Source organism: Pristiophorus japonicus, chromosome 5, assembly GCF_044704955.1.
Source record: "Pristiophorus japonicus isolate sPriJap1 chromosome 5, sPriJap1.hap1, whole genome shotgun sequence".
NCBI classification, from domain to species: Eukaryota; Metazoa; Chordata; class Chondrichthyes; family Pristiophoridae; genus Pristiophorus; species Pristiophorus japonicus.
Genome location: NC_091981.1, coordinates 150,631,039 through 150,656,747, shown reverse-complemented (window position 1 = coordinate 150,656,747; position 25,709 = coordinate 150,631,039). Strand labels below are relative to the sequence as shown.

The following is a 25,709-nucleotide window of genomic DNA, read 5'->3' as shown; positions in this document are numbered from 1 at the left end:
CGTTGACCACGAAGTATTGGTCGAGTCGCTCCACGAAGGTTTCCCAATCATCTCCCTCTGAGAATCTCTCCAGGATGCCCACTGTTCTCTGCATCGTTGGGTTCGTTATCTGTATCTCGTCGTCAGTTGTTATGTATGAAGAAAGAGTCTGACTGGACACTGTGAGCTCAAAGTAAAGTGTGACCTTAGTCTTTTATTGCAGGTCTACAGAGTGCCTCTCCAGCCTATGAGGCCTCCAATAAGTACCTGTGCTTCCAAAGGATTATGGGATCTCTTGCGACTCCAGGGGATGAGCCCTCTGGTGGTTGTACAAGGTAAATACAAGTTTACATATATAACAGCCATGACATTGATTTCATACTGTTTAGATTCCTTTTGTCCCCATGTCGATCTGTAGGACTTCAGAGTCGGCCGACAATTAAAATGAAATTCAAATAATAAGATTTAATCAAGACATTAATCAAATGCCAGGTTTCAGCAAAAAGTAGGCATAAATCAATTTGTGGGTCACAAACATCTATTAATCATTCATTTAATAGCAGTATTGGGATTTCTTATCATCAACATTAATAATACTAATTCATTTTATGAGGAACCATTTTTTAATGTTATGAGGATGTGGAATATATATGGGATTAATTTTAACCTTTATCACTGGAGAAAAATGGGTGATAGCGAGTGAGCTGTCCATTTTACATCTTGCCAAATTTTCTTTTCCAATGGAAAACAGACTGCGGGCTTGCTGTGGCCCATTGCTATTGTCAATAAAAGTTAAAATTACTTCCGATGAAAATTAAACATATGGGGCTAGAACCTCCACTATTTTTGCATGCTTAACCCCCACTTAACATCCATTTTGCCGTTCAAATGACACATAACGCCCATATATTACCTATTTTGGCACAAGATGGAAACTGACGGGAATTTTTAGGAAACTTATCGGCGAGCGTTACTTTCCTCATGTGCTTAACGCCGGGGAAAAATATTACCACCTGCCCACGATTTTTGGGCGGAATTAGTAGAATGGGTGAAATCAACGCCCATATCGCTCAGCGTTACTTTCCACACGGAATGAACACAGAGATTCCATATTAACGCTAGCCCACTGTTTTTTGTCATAAAGAGCATTTTACCCAAACTGGCGGCCATGGAGATCGCCCATCGTCAATTTCACCACCTCGCACACATATCGCCCACAATATCGCTCGCCCAAAAAAACGGCCACAAAAAGTGGAACTAACCGGAACGAATGCCCGCGGTGTGTCTGGCATTTGTTAAATCCCACTCTTATGTGAGGAGCAGGAAGGGGGTACTGAAGTTGCATGTTCAGCCATGAACTCATTGAATGGCAGTGCAGGCTCGAAGGACCGAATGGCCTACTCCTGCACCTATTTTCTATGTTTCTATCTGAAAGATTTGTCTGAAAGAGCGCTGTTGTGAGTAACAACACTGGCACACTGCTGTGTGTGTGCAGCTCAGACATCAAATGTGTCCAACAGCTTGGTGTCAGTAAAAGTTTACGTTGATTGATGTTAAGTTGTATTTAACCTTTTCATGGTAAGGAATCACCAGTGTGTAACGGTCCAGCTATCTGAGGCAATGTGCTGGAAGGTTATGTTCAATAACAAAGGTTACTGCACAAGATAAAAGTTCACGGGGTTGGGAGTAATATATTAGCATGGATAGATTATTGGCTAACTAACAGAGAACAGAGAGTCGGGATAAATGGTTCATTCTCTGGTTGGCAACCGGTAACTAGAGGGGTGCCGCAGGGATCAGTGTTGGGACCCCAACTATTTACAATCTATATTAATGACTTGGAGGAATGGATGGACTGTAACGTAGCCAGGTTTGCTGATGATACAAAGATGGGAGGAAAAGCAATGTGTAAGGAGGACACAAAAAATCTGCAAAAAGATATAGACAGGCGAAGTGTGTGGGCAAAAATTTGGCTGATGGAGTTTAATGTTGGAAAGTGCGAGGTCATGCACTTTGGCAGAAGAAATCAAAGAGCAAGTTATTATTTAAATGGAGAAAGATTGCAAAGTGCCGCAGTACAGCGGGACCTGGGTGTACTTGTGCATGAAACACAAAAGGATAGTATGCAGGCAAAATCCGCTGGAACTGGGATGACATCCGAGCGCTATCACTTGTCGATGAGGCCTCATGTGCCCAGGTTCTTAACAAATTTCCTTCCCTTTTTGAGCCTGGCATTGCAAACTTTTCCGGGGCGAAGGTGCGGATCCACTTGGTCCCAGAGGCACGACCCATTCACCACAAGGCGCGAGCAGTACCTCACATGATGATGGAGAGAGTGGAAATCGAGCTGGACAGGCTACAACGCGAGGGCATCATCTCCCCATTGGAATTCAGCGAGTGGGCCAGCCCGATTATTCCAGTACTCAAAAGTGATGGCACAGTCAGGATTTGTGGCGATTATAAGGTAACTATTAATCGTTTCTCGCTACAGGACCATAACCGCTCCCTAAGGCAGACGACCTATTTGCTACGCTGACAGGAGGCAAGACTTCACCAAGCTCGACCTGACTTCGGCCTACATGACACAGGAGCTGGAGGAGTCTTCGAAGGGCCTCACCTGCATCAACACGCACAAGGAACTGTTCATCTACAACAGATGCCCGTTTGGAATTCAGTCGGCTGCAGCGATCTTGTAGAGAAAAATGGAGAGCCTACTCAAGTCGGTACCACACACGGTAGTTTTTCAGGATGACATATTGGTCACAGGTCAGGACACCGTCAAGCACCTGCAAAACCTGGAGCAGGTCCTCCAGCGACTCGATCTCAAAGGATTGTGGCTGAAGAGGTCGAAATGCATCTTCATGGCAACAGAAGTGGAGTTTTTGGGGAGAAAGATCGCGGCGGATGGCATTCGGCCCACAGACGCCAAGACAGAGGCTATCAGGAACGCGCCCAGGCCACAGAACGTCACGGAGCTGCGGTCATTCCTAGGACTCTTCAACTACTTTGGTAACTTCCTACCAGGATTAAGCACTCTTTTAGAGCCCCTAATGTGTTATTGCGCAAAGGTGAGAACTGGGTATGGGAAAAAAAAACAAGTAATTGCTTTTGAGAAAGCCAGAAACATTTTATGCTCCAACAAGCTGTTTGTAATGTATAACCCGTGTAAAAGACTTGTGCTAGCATGTGACGCATCGTCGTAGGAACACAATAGACAGTTTCTTAAACAATAAGGAGTTATGGGGAGCGGGCGGGGAAGTGGAGCTGAGTCCATGATCAGATCAGCCAAGATCTTATTGAATGGCGGAGCAGGCTCGAGGCCTACTCCTGTTCCTATTTCTTCTGTTCCTATGTATGCAACAAAAAATTAATACCAACATTGGTCTGAAGTCATAAGTATCACAGCCAATAACACCCAACCCCCACCCACCCCACCCCACTTTTTCCACCATTGACATCAATCACATGTTCAACATGTCCAGCAACACAGAAGACAAAGGCAAAGCAGGAGCGTGGTCCCCAGGTCCCATACTTTGCAACAAATTGCATACACCCAGATGGAGATAATATAGAAACATAGAAACATAGAAAATAGGTGCAGGAGTAGGCCATTCGGCCCTTCTAGCCTGCACCGCCATTCAATGAGTTCATGGCTGAACATGCAACTTCAGTACCCCATTCCCGCTTTCTCACCATACCCCTTGATCCCTTTAGTAGTAAGGACTACATCTAACTCCTTTTTGAATATATTTAGTGAATTGGCCTCAACAACTTTCTGTGGTAGAGAATTCCACAGGTTCACCACTCTGTGGGTGAAGAAGTTCCTCCTCATCTCGGTCCTAAATGGCTTACCCCTTATCCTTAGACTGTGACCCTTGGTTCTGGACTTTCCCAACATTGGGAACATTCTTCCTGCATTTAACCTGTCTAAACCCATCAGAATTTTAAATGTTTCTATGAGATCCCCTCTCATTCTTCTGAACTCCAGTGAATACAAGCCCAGTTGATCCAGTCTTTCTTGATAGGTCAGTCCCGCCATCCCGGGAATCAGTCTGGTGAACCTTCGCTGCACTCCCTCAATAGCAAGAATGTCCTTCCTCAGGTTCGGAGACCAAAACTGTACACAATACTCCAGGTGTGGCCTCACCAATGCCCTGTACAACTGTAGCAACACCTCCCTGCCTCTGTACTCAAATCCCCTCGCTATGAAGGCCAACATGCCATTTGCTTTCGTAACCGCCTGCTGTAGTACCTGCATGCCAACCTTCAATGACTGATGTACCATGACACCCAGGTCTCGTTGCACCTCCCCTTTTCCTAATCTGTCACCATTCAGATAATAGTCTGTCTCTCTGTTTTTACCACCAAAGTGGATGACCTCACATTTATCCACATTATACTTCATCTGCCATGCATTTGCCCACTCACCTAACCTATCCAAGTCACTCTGCAGCCTCATAAAATCCTCCTCGCAGCTCACACTGACACCTAACTTAGTGTCATCCACAAATTTGGAGATATTACATTTAATCCCCTCGTCTAAATCATTAATGTACAGTGTAAACAGCTGGGGCCTCAGCACAGAAAACCTTGCGGTACGCCACTAGTCACTGCCTGCCATTCTGAAAAGTACCCATTTACTCCTACTCTTTGCTTCCTGTCTGACAACCAGTTCTCAATCCATGTCAGCACACTACCCCCAATCCCATGTGCTTTAACTTTGCACATTAATCTCTTGTGTGGGACCTTGTCGAAAGCCTTCTGAAAGTCCAAATATACCACATCAACTGGTTCTCCCTTGTCCACTCTACAGGAAACATTCTCAAAAAATTCTAGAAGATTTGTCAAGCATGATTTCCCTTTCACAAATCCATGATGACTTGGACCTATCATGTCACCTCTTTCCAAATAACACAGCCATCACCTGCACACATGCACCTCACTTTCCTTCCCACCTCTCCTTCTTGTCCCCATCTCTACCACTTCCCGTCCTCGCTCCGCGGCACCTGGCCGAGGAGCTCTTCAGGCCTCATTGGGGGGGGATGAAGGCAGAGGCGGTGGTTGCACGGGTATGGGAGCAGTGGGTGCCGAGGGAACAACATTCTCTGATGCAGAAGCAGGATCTTGGTCCTTGCTATCATCTGTCGTTCGCAGTGGTGGTGCGGAACCTAGGGGTAGAGTGCCGCACTCGGGGACCACTGGGAGGCCTGTGGCAGCAATGTTCCTGGCTATCGCATCCAGGGACTCCACCATGCGTGGAATGTACTCGGTCATGGTATCCAGCTGTTGGGATATGCCCCCCAATTCCTCGATGAGCTGGTCACCAATGTCTACAGTCCTCCTGGACAACTGTATCATCTCTCCACTGTCATGTGGCGCTCGTGGAACAGACCTGCCGCGTCCACAAGGGCTCCGCGGGGTCGGCGCCGTCTTGGGGACAAATGGGGTGCCCTGTGGAGAGGTGCTTGGGGCCGGTACCTTCAGAGTGGAGGCGGAAATGTCCCGAGGACCACTAGATGGCCTTGGGGTGGAATGGCTTCTAGAGCATGGCGATGCAGGTTCTTCGAAGTCCACACTCTCATCCGTGGAGAACAGACCCAGAGGATTGACGGGCGAGAATCGGAGCATCTCAGCACCAGATGTAGTAGGATCATCCGCCAACTCCTGTCCCGCGCCCCCACCTTCTGGCCTCTGTGGTCTTGCCTGGGGCACGCTGCTGGCTGAGCTGAAAAGCACAAATGATGTTATTAGAGGAGAAGGGGGTGCTAGGGTGACAAGGTGAGTCCAGTGCTACACACAACATATGCATGACAAAAGCACCATCATTAACACAACCATCACAGACATCACATTTCATGACCATCAACACATTGTGCATTGCAATGATTTTCATTAGGCCAGCATTATTTCTATGACATTTTTAGAAATCATCTATCATATATGATTGTTCGGATATGAGTGGGTGTGGCATCTCTAGACTTTACATGACGCAATGGTGTAAGCCTTACTCACGTAACATCACTTCAGGGTCTGCAGATGCATCCGTGGCTGTCCAGGGGTGCTTCCCCACGAGTGCGAGCACTCGCTCCTCCATCTCTGTGATGTTGCTGACAACTGATGGCCCCCCACCCGTTCGCCTCTGCACGGACCTCAGCGTCGATAGCTGCTTCTGTAAAAAGTGACAGGAAGACATGGCATGAGATCATTGCGTGATATCATTGCTAGGTACTGTCACAGACACTGATACAACACATAACCGACAGATGTAATCATGATTATTATGATTATTATCATTCTTTACCTAAAGACGTACACCGTGACCGCAGGTTTTGAGTAAAACATTCCCGGTAAAAGTACAAGACCTCACATCTGCTGATAGTCACTCATGACTGTTACAAATCAAATTATATAAATACATAAGTACATGTAATTCAATGTAATACTTACTCTTGCGGATCCCACAAGGTCGTTCCATCGTTTACGGCATTGGTTGCCCTCACGCACCTCGTTCGCCGACGAGACCACCTCTGCTATCTCGGTCCATATCTTCTGGTAGGCCTTTGGGGTGGGCTCCCCACGCCCTCCCTGTGTCAAATCACCAAAGCGTAACTCGACCTCCTGCAGGAGGGAGGCATTTGCCTCGTCCGAGAACCACCTGGCTCTTTTGCAGCCTCCAATGTGCTCCTTTCCCACCTCACTGCTCTCTCCAGCGTCAGTCTCCACAGAGTGCTGTGATGCCTCCTCCTCTCTCTCCATTATAGGCCAAATTCGGTCAAATATGTAGTTGATAACAGCTAATTTTGTTTGCCTACTTGCTGTGAAGCTCTAAACTCTCCCTCCTTCCTCATAAAGCAGCCACACCACACCCAGCCACGCCTTCAGTCTCTCTGAGCTCCCTCTCTCGCTCTGTCTCCTCTTCTGCACATGTCATGGTGACCCTTGGTCTCCAGAATCGTGGGAATTGTGTGTTGCCATGCCTTTGCTAAGGATGGCCACACTTTACGGCAGAAGGTCAGAAAAATATAACGCTCCTGCCCATTTTATATCGCTTATGGTAACGCCCATTTTCAAAAGTGGAGACTAGGTGGTTTGAGAATGGGCGAGAAGTCGGCGATCTGATAACCCTTTTTTGCCGCCCACGCTGGAAATATCGCCCATTTTACCACAAAAGTGGAGGTTCTAGCCCATGGTGTGGTGTATCCGCAATCCAGTGTTTCCAGCACGGAATGGTACTCGCAGGGATGCATCTGGGGAAATTCCACACATGAAGCCTGTGAATTTCCGTCCTATAATGATGGGCAGCATGGCTGCAATTTTCCAAGATGCACTTCCTGCTTTTTACTGGACCTGACAGTTTGTGAAATCATCCTGCTATGGTAAATTCACATGAATGTGGATGAGACACAAGTGCAAATAATACATTTCAATTGCACTGCTTTAGTGGCTTTTAATGTTCGAGGCAGTTACATCAACTCCTCGTTGATTTCTTTCACATCCAGGCTTTTCTGTTGGAAATGAAGGCCTACCCAAACATGGGTAGGTGTATTCACAGTTGGCAGCAATGGAGTAACATCATACATCACATTTTCCATCATTACCACCACAGTAACATTTGAACACTAATAATGCCAGCATGTTACTGGCATCCAGTGTTGCTAACAGCCAGTGATGAGGGGGCCGAAATTGCCGTCTGCCCCAAACGGAGCAGATAATTTGAATTGAATGAATATTCTCTGCCCGAATCCATGGGGCTGAGAATAGAGGGAAATTGCCTTCTTTTTGTATTTTAATTCGTTGCAGCGGTGTTTGGGGCAGAGTGCGTCGGGAGCAGAGTGGAAGGCGGGCAGTGTCATCAGTGCCGTGCTGAACATGTCAGCGTGATGCGGATGTGCCGCGTCATGCTAACGCGTAGCAACGATCCTCCCCGTTAGTTTAGTGGTGCCCACTGGGCTACCAGGGAGGGTTTCGGCCAGGCCAGCCATTGGCCAATCCCATGGCCACCATTGTCGGGCTGACTTCAGAATCGGCCAACAATTAAAATAAAATGGCGGCCGCGGCGGTGCGCCTTCCCACTGCCAGCTTCCCATCGGGAAAAACTGTTGGGGGCCACCGACCAGCGGTCGCTCCACTCCCGCTGGGCAATTTCCCTCTCGGGGTAGAAAGGGGTCGCTGCCGGGCAGTAAGGGGCCGGCGCATGCCCAATGGGGCGGGAACACGGGGTACGGAGAAACCTGTTTCTGCCGCCCCCAACTCAGGGGGCAATTTCAGATGGATTGGACCATCCACCTGCCCCTGGTCAGAAAGGCATTAGAAGCGGTAATGGACCTTAAAGAGGAGAGCAATTTCGGCCCTGATGTCTTCAACTTTGAAATCCCCACTCGAGAAATGAAATGAGTCATGAGACAATCAATTCACTACTTCAGTTTGAAAATTTTAAAGGTTATTTTCTTTATACTGGCCTAAAGGCAGCTGACCCCAAGGTCTGCACAGCCATTTTAGACTCTCTCCCAAGGTAGGATGTCAGCACAGATGGGAATACTGCCAGCAAACCTGTCTGAAAGATGTAAATTAAGCTGTTCATGGGAAATTTATCATGGCAACAACACAATAATTGTATGGTTGCAAGTCTCACGCTGCCATTCTTGTGACAACATAGCCACCAAAGAAGACATTTTCAGCTATAGTGTGTAATGATAATGGGACTAAACATATGAATAAAAACTAAATATAGTGGAGTGCATTGCCTTCTGGAAGTATACTAGTCTCCTGATGTTACTTCAGTTGGCAGAGGTGGAATCATTAAACTGGCCCCTTGTGCCCCTTTGCCACTTCCTAGATATTTTACCAGAAGAATGTTTGTCACTAAATATATTTACTCAAATATGGGAAGGTGTATTCAAATGATACATTAACAGTAATAAAATATCATTTTAAGTATTTTCATTAATACCTTGGTAATGTGGGTGCTACAACAACAATAGCTCGTATTTATATAGCACAATTAACGTAGTAAAACGTCCCAAGGCACTTCACAGGAGTGTTATAAGACAAAACAAATCAATTTGACACCAACCCTCATAAGAAATTACGGCAGATGACAAAAAGCTTGGTTAAAGAGGTATGTTTTAAGGAGTGCCTTAAAGGAGGAAAGAGAGGTAGAGAGGCGGAGATACTTAGGGAGGGAGTTCCAGAGATTAGGGCCCAGGCAACATAGGCACGGCCACCAATGGTTGAGCAGTTATAATCAGGGATGCTCAAATAGGCAGAATTTGAGGAGCGCAGACATCTCGCGGGGTTGTGAGGCGGGAGGAGATTACAGAGATAGGGAGGGATTTGAAAACAAGGATGAGAATTTTGAAATCGAGGCGTTGCCTTACTGGGAGGCAATGTAGGTCAGCGAGCACAGGGGTGATGGATGAGTGGGACTCGGTGTGAGTTATGACACGTGCTGCCAAGTTTTGAATGACCTCAAGTTTACGTAGGGTAGAATGTGGGACGCAAGCCAGGAGTGTATTGGAGTAGTCAAGTCCAGAGGTAACAAATGTATGGATGAGGGTTTCAGTAGCAGATGAGCTGAGGCAGGGGTGCAGGCAGGCAATGTTACGGAGGTGGAAAGAGGCAATTTTAGTAAAGCTGCGGATATGTGCCTGGAAGCTCATTTCAGGGTCAAATATGACAGCTCAGATGATGCTAGAGAGGGGTGGGGTCGGTGGCAAGGGGATGCAATTTGGGGCAGGGACCAAAGACACTGGCTTCAGTCTTCCCAATATTTAATTGGAGAACATTTCTGCTCATCCAGTACTGGATGTCGGACAAGCAGTCTGACAATTTAGAGACCATGGAGGGGTCGAGAGAAGTGGTGGTGAGGTAGAGCTGCGTGTCATCAGCGTATATGTGGAAACTGATGCCATGTTTTTGGATGATGTCACCAAGGGGCAGCACGTAGATGAGAAATAGGAGGAGGCCAAGGATAGATCCTTGGGGGACACCAGCGGTAACAATGTGGGAGTGGGATTCTAGGACCCGTTATATCCCTGATATTGTTACGGCAAGTGGAGGAAGATCTAAAATTTAAATTCCCCATCTCAAAAGGAATATAATCAATAGCTTAACTTAACTGGACCACCACATAAATACTGTGGCTACAAGAGCAGGCCAGAGGCTGGGTATTCTGCGGCGAGTGTCTCACCTCCTGACTCCCCAAAGCCTTTCCATCATCAACGAGGCACAAGTCAGGAATGTGATGGAATATTCTCCACTTGCCTGGATGAGTGCAACTCCAACAACACTTAAGAAGCATCACACCATCCAGGACAAAGCAGCCCTCTTGATTGGCATCCCATTCATCTTAAACATTCACACCCTCCACCATCAGTGCACCATGGCAGCAGTGTGTACCATCTACAGGATACCCTGCAGCAATTCATCAAGGCTTCTTCAACAGCATCTCCCAATCCCGTGACCTCTACCGCCTAGAATGACAAGGGTAACTGTCAGGTGGGAACACCACCACCTCCAAGTTCCCCTCCAAGTCACACACCGTCCTGACTTGGAAATATATCACCATTCCTTCATGGTCACTGGGTCAAAATCTTGGTACTCCTTCCCGTACAGCACGTGCGAGTACCTTCACCACATGGACTGCAGCGGTTCGAGGAGACAGCTCACCACCACCTTCTCAATGGCAATTAGGGATGGGCAATAAATGCTGGCCTTACCCCACGATGCCCACATCCCATGAACAAATAAAAAATAAAGCTGGGTAAAGAGCAATGCTCCCTCTGCTCAAACATGGACATTTTCATTTTGAATGTTTATCTTCAGTTGTCCCAGAGGCAGCTCGCCACTCTACTGCTGCAGAAACACTCTGCTGAAACGGGCTTTCTGACACAGCCAGGAATCATCCTGCGAACCTGCCAAAATTATGCAAATAAGGCTTATTCTGAAAACATTTCCAGGGTCAGCAGCACAGCCATGGAGTGCACAGAAGTCTCACTTCATCGAAGTTGCAGAAGAATTCCATGCAGGAAGAAAATCCTGCCCGGTGTATAAATGTTAATGAAGATTAAATAAAAAACACTATTTATGTTTAATCCTGATTGATACTTTAGCTTCAAAAAAATAAAAAGTGAGTATACGCAGAAAAGCAACTACAAGTTACCATAAAGTGAGCATATTTTTATTTCCCAATAATAGTGGGTGTAGTCAGTAATTCTTAATATACACCTGGATGAGCTAGACTTCATGATCAGTTACCCAGTAAATGGCCTCTGGAAAACGTGCATATGATAACCTCAATGGAAATTTACTTTCCATTGTTTCTTATGTCGTAGATAAAAATATTTCATCATGTATTGAAAACTGTGAAGCTCACCTTCCCTGTGTCAATTATATTGGTGGCATGGTGGGCCATTAAGGATATTCAGGTATGGCTACTTTAATTACAAAAACACTATTGAAAAAAACAATTAAAAATAACTCTACGAATTTAAAGTGCAGTTGTTAATTTTATTGCAGTATCCATTAAATTTAATTCCGATTCTTTTTTAATGGTGGGATCTGATATTTTAAACCTGTAATTACCATGGTTCCCCTCTAGGTGGTGATCTAAGTTGGTAGTTTTAAATTATTTATCAGGGTACTGAAAGTAGCTGAAATTCAAGTTATATGAATCTGATTGTCTGATCAATCCATTCTGATTTATATTCATGTTTAAGTGCCAAACCAGGACAAGAAAAGACCATCAGAACCATCAAGCTCTCTCCATCTACACATGGAGTAACATGCATGCTATTGGACCACCCCCTAGCCAATCTCCTGGGAGAGACAAAAAATAAACTGCAACAATCCAGGAAAACCTCTGCAAAATTCCTCGCTGATTCCATAAAGTGATTAAGCAAAGCTCTAAAAGACCACAATAGTCTCCTCACAACCCCTGCTAACTGGCAATTTACCCTCTGTAACTGGAAATTCCCCCTTCGCTCAACAACCTGTCAAGTTCTATTGTAAAGAATTGTAGTGAATCCATACCTACTACATGTTCAGGAAGTTTATTCCAGATGGTGATAACTCTCTGTGAAAAGAAGTACATCCTGATATTTACCCTGACCGTTTGTATGTCTATTTTATACATACACCATTAGTCCCCACTATCCTAGTCAAATGACTTATCCACCCTGACTGAATCCAATCTCTTCATCACTTTAAAAACCTCAAATCATGTCTTCTCTAAGCCTTCATTTCTCTTAAGTAATATTGCTAATTCTTGGAGCCTATCTTCAAAACTGACTCCTTCAACTAGTTATCATCCTGGTTGTCATAAATTGCTACTTCTGGAGAGCTTACCATGTGCCATGACCAAAACTAGATACAGTATGCTTTATGTAGCCTAAGTATAGAGCTTTTTGTATAATTAGAACAGATATCAGGAAAAACTTCTGTACTCAGAGTATTTGAAATAGTCCATCAAGCAGAGTAATTAAGGCACAAACATTGGGGTTATTAAAAATAAAAGTGGATGAACTTCTTATGTTATACAATCATTTTACCCAAATACCGCTGTCCTTGTTGAAGTTGTTGCATTACATCAACTGCAAGAATGTTACATTTGCTCTCATCTCCAGCTCTTTACAATATACATTAACGATATAGATGAAGGAATTGAGTGTAATATCTCCAAGTTTGCGGATGACACTAAACTGGGTGGCAGTGTGAGCTGTGAGGAGGACGCTAAGAGGCTGGACAGGTTAGGTGAGTGGGCAAATGCATGGCAGATGCAGTATAATGTGGATAAATGTGAAGTTATCCATTTTGGGGGCAAAACACAAAGGCAGAGTATTATCTGGATGGCGGCAGACTAGGAAAAGGGGAGGTGCAACGAGACCTGGGTGTCATGGTTCATCAGTCACTGAAAGTGGGCATGCAGGTACAGCAGGCAGTGAAGAAGGCAAATGGTATGTTGGCCTTCATAGCTAGGGGATTTGAGTATAGGAGCAGGGAGGTCTTACTGCAGTTGTACAGGGCCTTAGTGAGGCCTCACCTGAAATATTGTGTACAGTTTTGATCTCCTAATCTGAGGAAGGACGTTCTTGATATTGGGAGAGTGCAGCGAAGGTTCACCAGACTGATTCCAGGGATTGCTGGACTGTCATATGAGGAGAGACTGGATCAACTGGGCCTTTATTCACTGGAGAGGGGATCTCATAGAAACGCATAAGATTCTGATGGGACTGGACAGGTTAAATGGGGGAAGAATGTTCCCGATGTTGGGGAAGTCCAGAACCAGGGGCCATAGTCTTAGGATAAGGGGTAGGCCATTTAGGACTGAGATGAGGAGATGAGAGTTGTTAACCTATGGAATTCCCTGCCGCAGAGAGTTGTTAATGCCAGTTCATTGGATATATTCAAGAGGGAGTTAGATATGGCCCTTACGGCTAAGGGGATCAAGGGGTATGGAGAGAAAGCAGGAAAGGGGTACTGAGGGAATGATCAGCCATGATCTTATTGAATGGCGGTGCAGGCTCGAAGGGCCGAATGGCCTATTCCTGCACCTATTTTCTATGTTTCTATGTTTCTAATTAGTATAGGTTGCAAAATTATTTTAATGAAATCTACTATCACCCAGATGTGATTTCTGTGATATCAAATAATCTTTAATCGGTGATTGGCAGAGGGGAGGCTGAAGGCTTCCTTGAGGGGCTGGGGTGGGGAAAGGGCAGCACTCCTGCTCATCCTGGCCCACAAGGACTGCTGTAAAAGGCACTTACCTTGGGGAGCCAGCAGTTCGCTCCTCCCTTTCACTGTTGGGAAATCCACGAGGGGCATCTGTAAAATTTAAATTGGGCTCCCAATTGCACTGTGCGAACCCGATTTAAATATGTTAATGAAGTGCCCATCTCTCCATGGCATGACACGCGAATGCCATGAAACCCGCCACTGTCAAAACGACTGCAGGTGCGTATGTGACGGATTGGGGTCACGTTCCCTGTTTTTTCATTTTTAACACCGATCCTCTTCTGCCCACCTGGGGGAGGGCCGGCGGACCTAATAGCGAGGACATTATCTTGAGCAGCAATCAAATCTAGATCGTAATGCTTAGCAAACAGGTGTATATTATCCAATGTGAATGTCTTGAAATACTATTGAATCTGATTGACAGAAGCCTAGGAAGCAACTGCGGAAAGAGTTCTCTGTAAAATGTTACAGTACAGAATGCATGCAAGCATCCATTTAACTATTCACAGTCTGATCACAATTTTGTTTAGGTCCCTGCACCAAAGCAAACAGATAACCACTATTTGTACGAGAGATATATGAGAGGGTTAGGCAAACCATTCCAAAGAGTAGGGCTTAGACAGCTGGAAATTTTGTTGCCATAATGGGTAAAGTCCTTGAACATGTTATTGCCTCACAGATCCATACGCATCTCTCCTACAACTCCCTGTTGCAACCATTCCAATCAGATTTCCATCACTACTACAGCACTGTAATGGCCCTCACCAAAGATATGAATGACACTGTCTGTAACTGTGACCATGGTGCATTATTGCTTCTTGTCCAAGTTGACTTCCCCACAACCTTCGACATGGTCTACCATGGCGTCTTCCTCCAATAGCTCTCCTGTGTTGTCTAGTTCTGGATTACTGCTTTCACTTAGTTCCAGCCAATAGTCTCGACTAATGGTTTCTCTTCTCACCCTACATCATCACCTCTGGAGTCACCCAAGGATCCATCTTTGGCTCCATCCTCTACATATTGCTTGTTGATAACATTATCTGCAGACATGGGGTCAGCTTCTACCTGTACCCTCTTGACACCCAGCTCTACCTCTCCACCAGCTTTTTTCATGCCTCCATTGCCTCAATGCTGTCAAACTACTTGTCAATATCCAGTCTTGGATGAACTACAATTTCCACCAGCTAGTTATTGGAAACTCCAAAGCTATTGTCTTCGGCTATGGCCACACACTCCAGATCTTCGGCACTGAAAGTCCCCAATTTATAATATTAAGATATTGTACAAATTCAACATTTCCCTATTGATTTTGTACTAAGGGTTAGAAATTGGTCTTTTGGTGATAGCAGATTTTTTTCGGCATTTTTTGTCAAAAATACCGTTAAAAAGACCGCTATTTTTTAAAAGGCTAAAATTGGCAACAAAATGCACCCGATGATAAAAATCGGCATTGCACGAGGATTCACGGTGGAAACCGTGGTCCTCGCCAACTTTAGCCCGAGGCCGATTAACGCTAAAAAGACTTTGGGAGGAGGGAAAAAACACAAAAAAAATTGCAAAAAACAAAATATAAAAAAAATCACAAAACCTTTACAAGACCCTTAACTAAGTAATCGCTGCAAAATAATTAAAAAATAAAAACTTTAATTTACCATTTTTGCACTTATCGCTGTTTCTGTGGCTGCAATGTAGCTTTTTACCTGCCGATTTTTTCTTCCTAACTACGGATGCGCCGCACGGCCAATTTTAAGCGCTCGCATTTTTTTTAGTGTTGCATGCCTACGGTCTGCTTTTCAGCGGTATTTCAAAACCGCCAGCGTACAACTTTGGTCAATTTAGCTGAGAACCTTTTGCCGTCAAAAAAGACATCGCCAAAAAAATGGGCGCAAGGCTGATCAAATTCTAGCCTTATGTCTCTACAAAGAAAACCAAGGATACTATTTGTCTTTTTTAAATGGCCTTATCCACTTGTGCAATTACATTTATTGACCTATACAACTGCATATTGAGGTCCATTTGCTCCTCTACTCCCTTCAAAATCTTATTATTTAAGAAGTAAGAATAGTGAAAGGAGATGTATTTCTTTTCCCAATTCTAACTTACAAAATGTACTAATTTACATTTTTTGATTTTCTTTGTCACCTCCCTTTCCATCCTGCTAGTCTATTTATGTCCTCCTACAGCGTTTCACAAGCCTTATCACAAGTTGTCATACACCCAATTTGGTGCCATGAGCAAAATTTAATATTATTCCTTTACATTTTGTCGGGAGAGTAAAGGGTATAGTGTGCCATGCAAAGTGTTCATAGCTGCTTCATGTAAGCTAGTAGTGGGCAATCCTATATTAGCTGGTGATGTCTTTAAACTTTTTCCTGACTTGAAGCCAGCTCCTCTGGATGTTGTTCTGTACACTGGCACACAATCTTAGCTTCTGCTAAGCTCTTCGTACTGCTCTCCTGTATGTACTCCTCTACCCTCACTTATGTTATAACACTCTCACTGCATAATCTAAAATATGGGGCTGCAGATGCACCATTGCTTCTCTCCTTTATGAACAAACAAGTTATGTATCATGCACAGCAATGTTTCTACTCCCTGCATGCAGCTGTTCAAACCCCACAGTAGTGTGGGATACCCCACCCTGCAACAGCGGCAGATAGTGTTGACACCAGGAGCTTGCTGAGAATATTAAAATTACATTAGCCTTGGAGGTCGCAGTGCAGTCAGCGCTCAACTAATGCAGTGGTTGCAAAACCTGCCAAATCTATGCTTGGACTGGTACACCTATTTTTTCTCATTTGTTCTTAGGATGTGAGTGATACTGACGAGGCCACATTTATTGGGCGTTCTTCTTGAGTGATTATTTTTATAACTGAATGGGTTGCAGGTACAATAAAGAAGGCATTGATAGTCAATTATGTAGTGTTGAAATGGAGTCTTCTGTAAACCAGAATCATCCTGTTGTGATTTTGCAACAATTCTATCAATTTTTATTGGCACGGATTTTTCTCTCAGCAGCCGTTCATCTCGCTCACAGACTTTCTGTGGACTTGTCAGTGACGATTTCCATTAATCCGCCGTCTGCTTCAGTACAGTGCCTAAGGGAGATCTGTGGTCTGTGAACAGGTAAAACAACAGCAAGGCTCTTCAGCCAATCAGACAACAGTGTCCTCACTGTGACACACAGGGGCCGAAATTGCCTTCTGCCCCAAACGGGGCGCACCTGCCATTTTTCAAGGGTTCCGTCTGCCATAATGCATGGAGTGGACAATCCGGAGAAATTCAGGTCTTGGTGCGTTTATTTGGAGCGGGGTGATTGGGGCGGAAGTGAGGTTGGGTCAGATTGGCCAATGATCCAAGTAATCAGCGAAGCGCTGTTGACGTCATCATGCTGGCGCACCACAACGTTCCTGTTGTGTAAAGCATGCACTCCCATGTTCCGTCACCATGGAGCGCATCCCCTGAAATCCCAAGGGATCCTAGCATCCCTTGGGAGCACTGTATATAAGCCGGCCCCTAAGGCCTGTTCATCACTCTGGAGTGTCTTAATAAAGACTGAGGTCACTGTTACTTTAACCTCCCTGTGTGCAGTCTTATCTGTGTTAGGAATACAACAACTGGCGACGAGGACACGAATCCAACGCAACAATGCAGCAAACTGTGGGCATCCTGGAGAAGTTCTCGGAGGGTGAGGACTGGGGAGCCTATGTCGAACGGTTAGACTAGTACTTTGTAGCCAACGAGCTGGATGGAGAAGGAAGCGCTGCAAAAAGGAGAGCGGTCCTCCTCACGGTCTGCGGGGCACCGACATCCATCCTCATGAAGAATCTGCTGGCTCCAGTGAAACCCACAGATAAGTCGTATGAGGAGCTGTGTACACTGGTTCGGGAGCATCTTAACCTGAGGGAGAGCGTGCTGGTGGCGAGGTATCGGTTCTACATGTGCCAGCGATCTGAAGGTCAGGAAGTGGCGAGCTACTTCGCCGCGCTAAGACGACTTGCAGGACAATGTGAGTTTGATGGCTACCTGGAGCAAATGCTCAGAGACTTTGTTGTACTGGGCATTGGCCACGAGACCATCCTACGAAAATGTTTGACTGTAGAGACACCGACCCTCAGTAAGGCCATTGCGATAGCACAGGCGTTTATGTCCACCAGTGATAACACCAAACAAATCTCTCAGCACACAAGTGCCAGCAATGTTCATAAATTAACTGGAACTGTGTTTGCGAGCAGAAATGTACAGGGCAGAAACCACGAGTCTGCAACTGCCAGCAGGCCTCAGGTGACCCAGATGACTCAGAGTCCCCAACAAAGGATGAATGCAAGGCAATTCACACATTGTTGGCATTGTGGAGGCTTCCATTCAGCCCATTCATGCTGTTTCAAAGGGTATGTTTGCAAGAGCTATGGAACAATGGGGCACCTCCAACGAGCTTGCAGATGAGCTGCAAGCTCTGCAAAACCTGCTAATCACCACGTGGCAGAGGAAGATCGGTCCATGGTGGACCAAAGCAATTTTGAGCCTCAGAGAAAGGAAGCAGATGCTGAAGTACACAGAGTGCACACATTTTCGATGAAATGTCCACCTATAATGCTAAACGTAAAATTGAATGGCTTACCCGTAGCCATGGAACAGGAAACTAGTGTGAGCCAATCCATCATGAGTAAAAAGATGTTTGAGAGACTGTGGTACAACAAGGCACTCAGATCAGCCCTGAGCCCCATCCACACAAAACTGAGAACATGCACCAAAGAACTTATCACTGTCCTAGGCAGCGCCATGGTCAAGCTCACCTACGAGGGCACGGTGCATGAACTGCCACTCTGGATTGTCCTGGGCGATGGCCCCACACTTCTTGGAAGGAAACATAGAAACATAGAAAATACATGCAGGAGTAGCCATTCGGCCCTTCGAGCCTGCACCGCCATTCAATGAATTCATGGCTGAACATGCAACTTCCGTACCCCATTCCTGCTTTCTCGCCATTCCCCTTGATCCCCCGAGTAGTAAGGACTTCATCTAACTCCTTTTTAAATATATTTAGTGAATTGGCCTCAACAACTTTCTGTGGTAGAGAATTCCACAGGTTCACCACTCTCTGGGTGAAGAAGTTTCTCCTCATCTCGGTCCTAAATGGCTTACTCCTTATACTTAGACTGTGACCCCTGGTTCTGGACTTCCCCAACATTGGGAACATTCTTCCTGCATCTAACCTGTCTAAACCCGTCAGAATTTTAAACGTTTCTATGAGGTCCCCTCTCATTCTTCTGAACTCCAGTGAATACAAGCCCAGTTTATCCAATCTTTCTTGATATGTCATCCCGGGAATCAGTCTGGTGAACCTTCGCTGCACTCCCTCAATAGCAAGAATGTCCTTCTTCAAGTTAGGAGACAAAAACTGTACACAATACTCCAGGTGTGGCCGCACCAAGGCCCTGTACAAATGTGGTAACACCTCCCTGCCCCTGTACTCAAATCCCCTCGCAATGAACGCCAACATGCCATTTGCTTTCTTAACCGCCTGCTATATCTGCATGCCAACCTTCAATGGCTGATGTACCATGACACCCAGGTCTCTTTGCACCTCCCCTTTTCCTAATCTGTCACCATTCAGATAATAGTCTGTCTCTCTGTTTTTACCACCAAAGTGGATAACCTCACATTTATCCACATTGTACTTCATCTGCCATGCATTTGCCCACTCACCTAACCTATCCAAGTAACTCTGCAGCCTCATAGCATTCTCCTCGCAGCTCACACTGCCACCCAACTTAGTGTCATCTGCAAATTTGGCGATACTACATTTAATCCCCTCATCTAAATCATTAATGTACAATGTAAACAGCTGGGGCCCCAGCACAGAACCTTGCGGTACCCCACTAGTCACTGCCTGCCATTCTGAAAAGTACCCATTTACTCCTACTCTTTGCTTCCTGTCTGCCAACCAGTTCTCAATCTACATCAGCACACTACCCACAATCCAATGTGCTTTAACTTTGCACATTAATCTCTTGTGTGGGACCTTGTCGAAAGCCTTCTGAAAGTCCAAATACACCACATCAACTGGTTCTCCCTTGTCCACTCTACTGGAAACATTCTCAAAAAATTCCAGAAGATTTGTCAAGCATGATTTCCCTTTCACAAATCCATGCTGACTTGGACCTATCATGTCACCTCTTTCCAAATGCGCTGCTATGACATCCTTAATAATTGATTCCATCATTTTACTCACTACTGATGTCAGGCTCACTGGTCTATAATTCCCTGTTTTCTCTCTCCCTCCTTTTTTAAAAAGTGGGGTTACATTGGCTACCCTCCACTCCATAGGAACTGATCCAGAGTCTATGGAATGTTGGAAAATGACTGTCAATGCATCCGCTATTTCCAAGGCCACCTCCTTAAGCACTCTGGGATGCAGACCATCAGGCCCTGGGGATTTATCAGCCTTCAATCCCATCAATTTCTCCAACACAATTTCCTGACTAATAAGGATTTTCCTCAGTTCCTCCTTCTTTCTAGATCATTTGACCCCTTTCATATCCGGAAGGTTGTTTGTGTCCTCCTTTGTGAATACCGAACCAAAGTACTTGTTCAATTGGTCTGCCATTTCTTTGTTCCCAGTTATGACTTCCCCTGATTTTGACTGCAGGGGACCTACGTTTGTCTTTACTAACCTTCTTCTCTTTACATATCTATAGAAGCTTTTGCAGTCCATTTCAATGTCTCCTGCAAGCTTCCTCTCGTACTCTATTTTCCCTGCCCTAATCAAACCCTGTGTCCTCCTCTGCTGAGTTCTAAATTTCTCCCAGTCCCCAGGTTCACTGCTATTTCTGGCCAATTTGTATTGAGTTGGCTGGGCAAAATCCGCTGGAACTGGGATGATATCCGAGCACTATCACATGTCGATGAGGCCTTATGTACCCAGGCTCTGAACAAATTTCCTTCCCTTTTGAGCCTGGCATTAGAAACGTTTCCGGGGCGAAGGTGTGGATCCACTTGATCCCAGAGACACGACCCATTCACCACAAGGCGCGAGCGGTACCTCACATGATGAAGGAGAGAGTGGAAATCGACCTGGACAGGCTGCAACGCGAGGGCATCATCTACCCAGTGGAATTCAGCGAGTGGGCCAGCCTGATTGTTCCAGTACTCAAAATTGATGGCACGGTCAAGATTTGCGGCGATTATAAAGTAACTATTAATCGTTTCTCGCTACAGGACCAATACTCGCTACTAAGGCAGATGACCTATTTGCGACACTGGCAGGAGGAAAGACTTTCACCAAACTCGACCTGACTTTGGCCTACATGAGGCAGGAGCTGGAGGAGTCTTCGAAGGGCCTCACCTGCATCAACATGCACAAGGGACTGTTCATCTACAACAGATGCCCGTTTGGAATTCGGTCGGCTGCAGCGATCTTCCAGAGAAACATGGAAAGCCTACTCAAGTCGGTACCATGCACAGTGGTTTTTCAGGATGACATATTGGTCAGGGGTCAGGATACCGTCGAGCACCTACAAAACCTGGAAGTGGTCCTCTAGCGGCTGGATCGCATAGGGCTGTGGCTGAAGAGGTCGAAATGCGTCTTCATGGCAACAGAAGTGGAGCTTTGGGGAGAAAGATCGTGGCAGACGGCATTTGGCCCACAGACGCCAAGACAGAGGCTATCAGGAATGCGCCTAGGCCACAGAACTTCACGGAGCTGCGGTAATTCTTGGGACTTCTCAACTATTTTGGTAACTTCCTACCCGGGTTAAGCATCCTCTTAGAGCCCCTACATGTGTTATTGCATAAAGGTGAGAACTGGGTATGGGGAAAAAAAACAAGTAATTGCTTTTGAGAAAGCCAGAAACATTTTATGCTCCAACAAGCTCCTTGCATTGTATAACCCGTGTAAAAGACTCGTGCTAGCATGCGATGCGTCGTCGTACGGAGTCGGATATGTATTACAACAAGCTAATGTTGCGGGGAAGTTGCAACATGTCGCCTATGCCTCTAGGAGCTTGTCTAAGGCTGAGAGGGCCTACAGCATGATTGAGAAAGACACATTTGCGTGTGTGTTCGGGGTAAAGAAAATGCATCAGTACCTGTTTGGCCTCAAATTTGAGCTAGAAACCGATCACAAGCCCCTCATATCCCTGTTCGCTGAAAACAAGGGGATAAATACTAATGCCTCAGCCTGCATACAAAGGTGGGCATTCACGCTATCAGCGTAAAACTATACCATCCACAACAGGCCAGGCACCTGAACTGTGCGGATGCTCTCAGTCGGCTACCATTGCCCACCACGGGGGTGGAAATGGCGCACCCTGCAAACGTGTTGATGGTGGCGCAGCCCGCAGACTTGGTGATGGTCATGGAAGCGTTTGAAAATGATAAATCACCTGTCACGGCCTGCCAGACTAGGACTTGGACCAGCCAAGATTCTCTGCTGTCCCTAGTAAAAAACTGTGTACTGCATGGGAGCTGGGCCAGCATCCCGTTGAAATGCAAGAGCTAATCAAGCCGTTCCAGTGGCGTAAGGATGAGCTGTCCATTCAGGCAGACTGCCTGTTGTGGGGTAACCGCGTAGTGCTACCCAAAAAGGGCAGGGAGACGCTCATCTCGGATTTCCACAGCACACACCCGGGTATAGTAATGATGAAAGCGATAGCTAGATCCCACGTGTGGTGGCCCGGTATCGACTCTGACTTAGAATCCTGTGTACGGCAATGCAGCGTGTGTGCTCAGTTGATCAACGCGACCAGGGAGGCACCACTAAGTTTGTGGTCCTGGCTCTTCAGACCATGGTCGAGGATCCATATCGACTATGCGGGCCCGTTTCTCGGTAAAATTTTCCTGGTGGTGCTGAATGCTTTTTCAAAATGGATTGAATGTGAAATAATGTCGGAAAGCACCGCCGCAGTCATCATTGAAAGCCTGAGGGCCATGTTTGCCACCCACGGCCTGCCTGACTTACTGGTCAGTGACAACGGGCCATGTTTTACCAGTGCCGAATTTAAAGAATTCATGATCCGCAATGGGATCAAACATGTCACCTCGGCACCATTTAAACCAGCCTCCAATGGGCAGGCAGAGTGGGCAGTACAAACCATCAAACAGAGCCTCAAACGAGTCACAGAAGGCTCACTCCAAACTTGCCTGTCCCGAGTACTGCTCAGCTACCACACGAGACCCCACTCGCTCACAGAGGTGCCCCCGGCTGAGCTACTCATGAAAAGGATAGTTAAAACCAGACTCTTGCTGGTACACCCCAACCTGCATGATCAGGTAGAGAGCAGGCGGCAGCAACAAAATGTAAACGATGGCCGCGCCACTGTGTCATGGGAAATTGATCTGAATGACCCTGTGTATGTGCTAAACTATGGACATGGTTCCAAGTGGATCGCGGGCACGGTGATAGCTAAAGAAGGGAGTAGGGTGTTTTTAGTCAAACTCGACAATGGACAAATTTGCTGAAAGCACCTGGACCAAACGAGGCTGTTGTTCACAGACTGCCCTGAACAACCCACAGCAGACACCACCTTTTTCGAGCCCACAACACACACCCAAAGGATCAACAACACCACGCCGGACCAGGAAATCAAACCCATCACGCCCAACAGCCCAGTAAGGCCAGGCTCACCCAGCAGCCCTGCAGGGCCAACAACATGCCAGCCCAGCGAGGGCACAGCCAACACACCACAACAGACATTTGTACCGAGAAGGTCCACCAGGGAAAGAAAGGCTCCCGACCGCCTCACCTTGTAAATAGTTTTCACTTTGACTTTGGCAGGGAGTAATGTTGTGTATCTGTAAAACATGCACTCCCACGTTCCGCCACCAGGGAGCACATCCCCTGAAGTCTCATGGGATCCCAGCATATATACAGCATCCCTTGGGAACACTGTATATAAGCCGGCCCCTAAGGCCTGTTACTCACTCTGGAGGGTCTTAATAAAGACTGAGGTCACTGTTACTTTAACTCCCTGTGTGCAGTCTCATCTGTGTTCGGAACACAATAGACCCTTCCTATTAGTAAAGGGGGTGGCCACTGCGAACTCTACAGCCAGGGAGGGTTTCGGCTGGGCCAGTGGCGTGGCCCCCAAGTGGGGATGCCAGTCTGCCTGTTGGTGGCCCGGCTGAACCCACAGGCATAATTGCCGGTCCGACCTGGCAGTCAGCCGACAAAAAAATAAAAATAAAGTGAAGTCAACGGCAGCACCACCTCCCATTTAAATGCGGTGGGGCCACCCAGCCACAGAAAGGGTACCAACAGCAAAAGCTGTTAGTGGCACCGATCAGCGGCAGCGCTGCTCCCACGGGGCCAATTTTCGAAAGGGGCAATTTCCCACGGGGCAATTTCAGGAAGATGTCGCCGCAGGATGGTAAGAGGTTGGTGCGTGCATGACATGGTGGGGCGGTTCGCTACACCGCTCCAAAACTGAAGGAGGGCGATATGTAAAATGGTGGCCCCCTCCACGGAGACTTGCTGGCCAGTCTGCACCAACCTGTGGCCGCCAATTTCATGCCATTAGTGATTTCAGTGCCTAGTCTATCGGCGAGGACTGCAATAGCGCACTCTGTGGAGGAGCAAGCAATTTCTGACAGCAACTTCAGGATTTCCGATTTTACCTGCGCTTGTGCAGGCATCAAAATTTGCTATCAGATTTACCTTGTAATAACGGCGATTGCCGATAGCCTTGTAATTATTATTATAGCAAAATCTGGGCTTTTGTCAATTTTTCCCCTGGTGCCAGCCCACAAATTGTTCGATTTATTACATTCAGCTTCACAACTTGTCATGGTGGGATTTGAACTCACAAACACTGGACTACCAGTCCAGTACTATAACCACAGGACAAATTACAAGACAAACGGGATTCTGTTCAACCTCCGCCATCTCCAGGCCAGATCCAAGGTCGTCCCATCCTCCATCATCGAACTACAGTACGCAGACGACGCCTGCACCTTGATAGCATGGGTCTTACACTAAACATCCGTAAGACAAAGGTCCTCTACCAACCTGCCGCTGACACACAACACTGCCGCCACCCGGTTATCAAAATCCACGACGAGGCCTTGGACAACGTGAACCATTTTGCATACCTCGGGAGCCTACTGTCAACAAGGGCAGACATCGATGACGAGGTTCAACACTGACTTCAGTGTGCCAGTGCAGCCTTCGGTCACCTGAGGAAGAGAGTGTTTGAAGACCAGGACCTCAAACCCGGCACCAAGCTCATGGTCTACAGAGCAGTCTACCAAGCTCATAGTTTATCGAGCCCTCCTATATGGCTCAGAGACATGGACTATGTCCGACAGGCACCTCAAAATACTGAAGAAGTAACACCAACGCTGCCTCCGCAAGATCCTGCAAATCCATTGGCAGGATACGTGCACCAATATCAGTGTCCTCACTCAGGTTAATAATTCCAGCATCGAAGCAGTGATCAGCTCTGCTGGATGGGCCACATCGCCCACATGCCGACACGAGATTCCCAAAACAAGCGCTCTACTCGGAGCTCCAACACAGCAAGTGAGCCCCAGGTGGACAGGGGAAATGCTTCAAGGACACCCTCAAAGCCTCTTTGAAAAAAATCCCTGGCCCAAGACTGCCTAACGTGGAGGAAAAGCATCCGGGAAGGCGCTGAACACCTCGAGTCTCTTCGCCGCGATCAAGCTGAAGCCAAGCATCAACAGCGGAAGGAGCGCACAGCAACCCAGGCATCCCACCCACCTGATCCTTCAACCACTGACTGCCCCACCTGTGACAGAGACTGTAGGTCCCGCATTGGACTCTTCAGTCACCTGAGAACTCATTTCTAGTGTGGAAACAAGTCATCCTCGACTCTGAGGGACTGCCTATGATGATGATGACTATAACCATAACATATTTGTACTTGAAAGACCTGACAGCTGTTTGGTACAAAGACTGATCAGTACCAGCTGGTATTTTGATCAATCCTGCATTAACAGAAAATAGCCTCTCCCACCGCTTGTTGGGGTGTAAA

The 25,709-nt window shown here is 46.5% G+C and overlaps 1 protein-coding gene across 1 annotated transcript in view; it reads right to left on the bottom strand.

Moving 5' to 3' along the window:
• vwde (von Willebrand factor D and EGF domains) overlaps positions 1-25,709 on the bottom strand; it is a 341,224-nt gene that overhangs the window by 176,246 nt on the left and 139,269 nt on the right. The gene's annotated exons all lie outside the window — the stretch shown is intronic.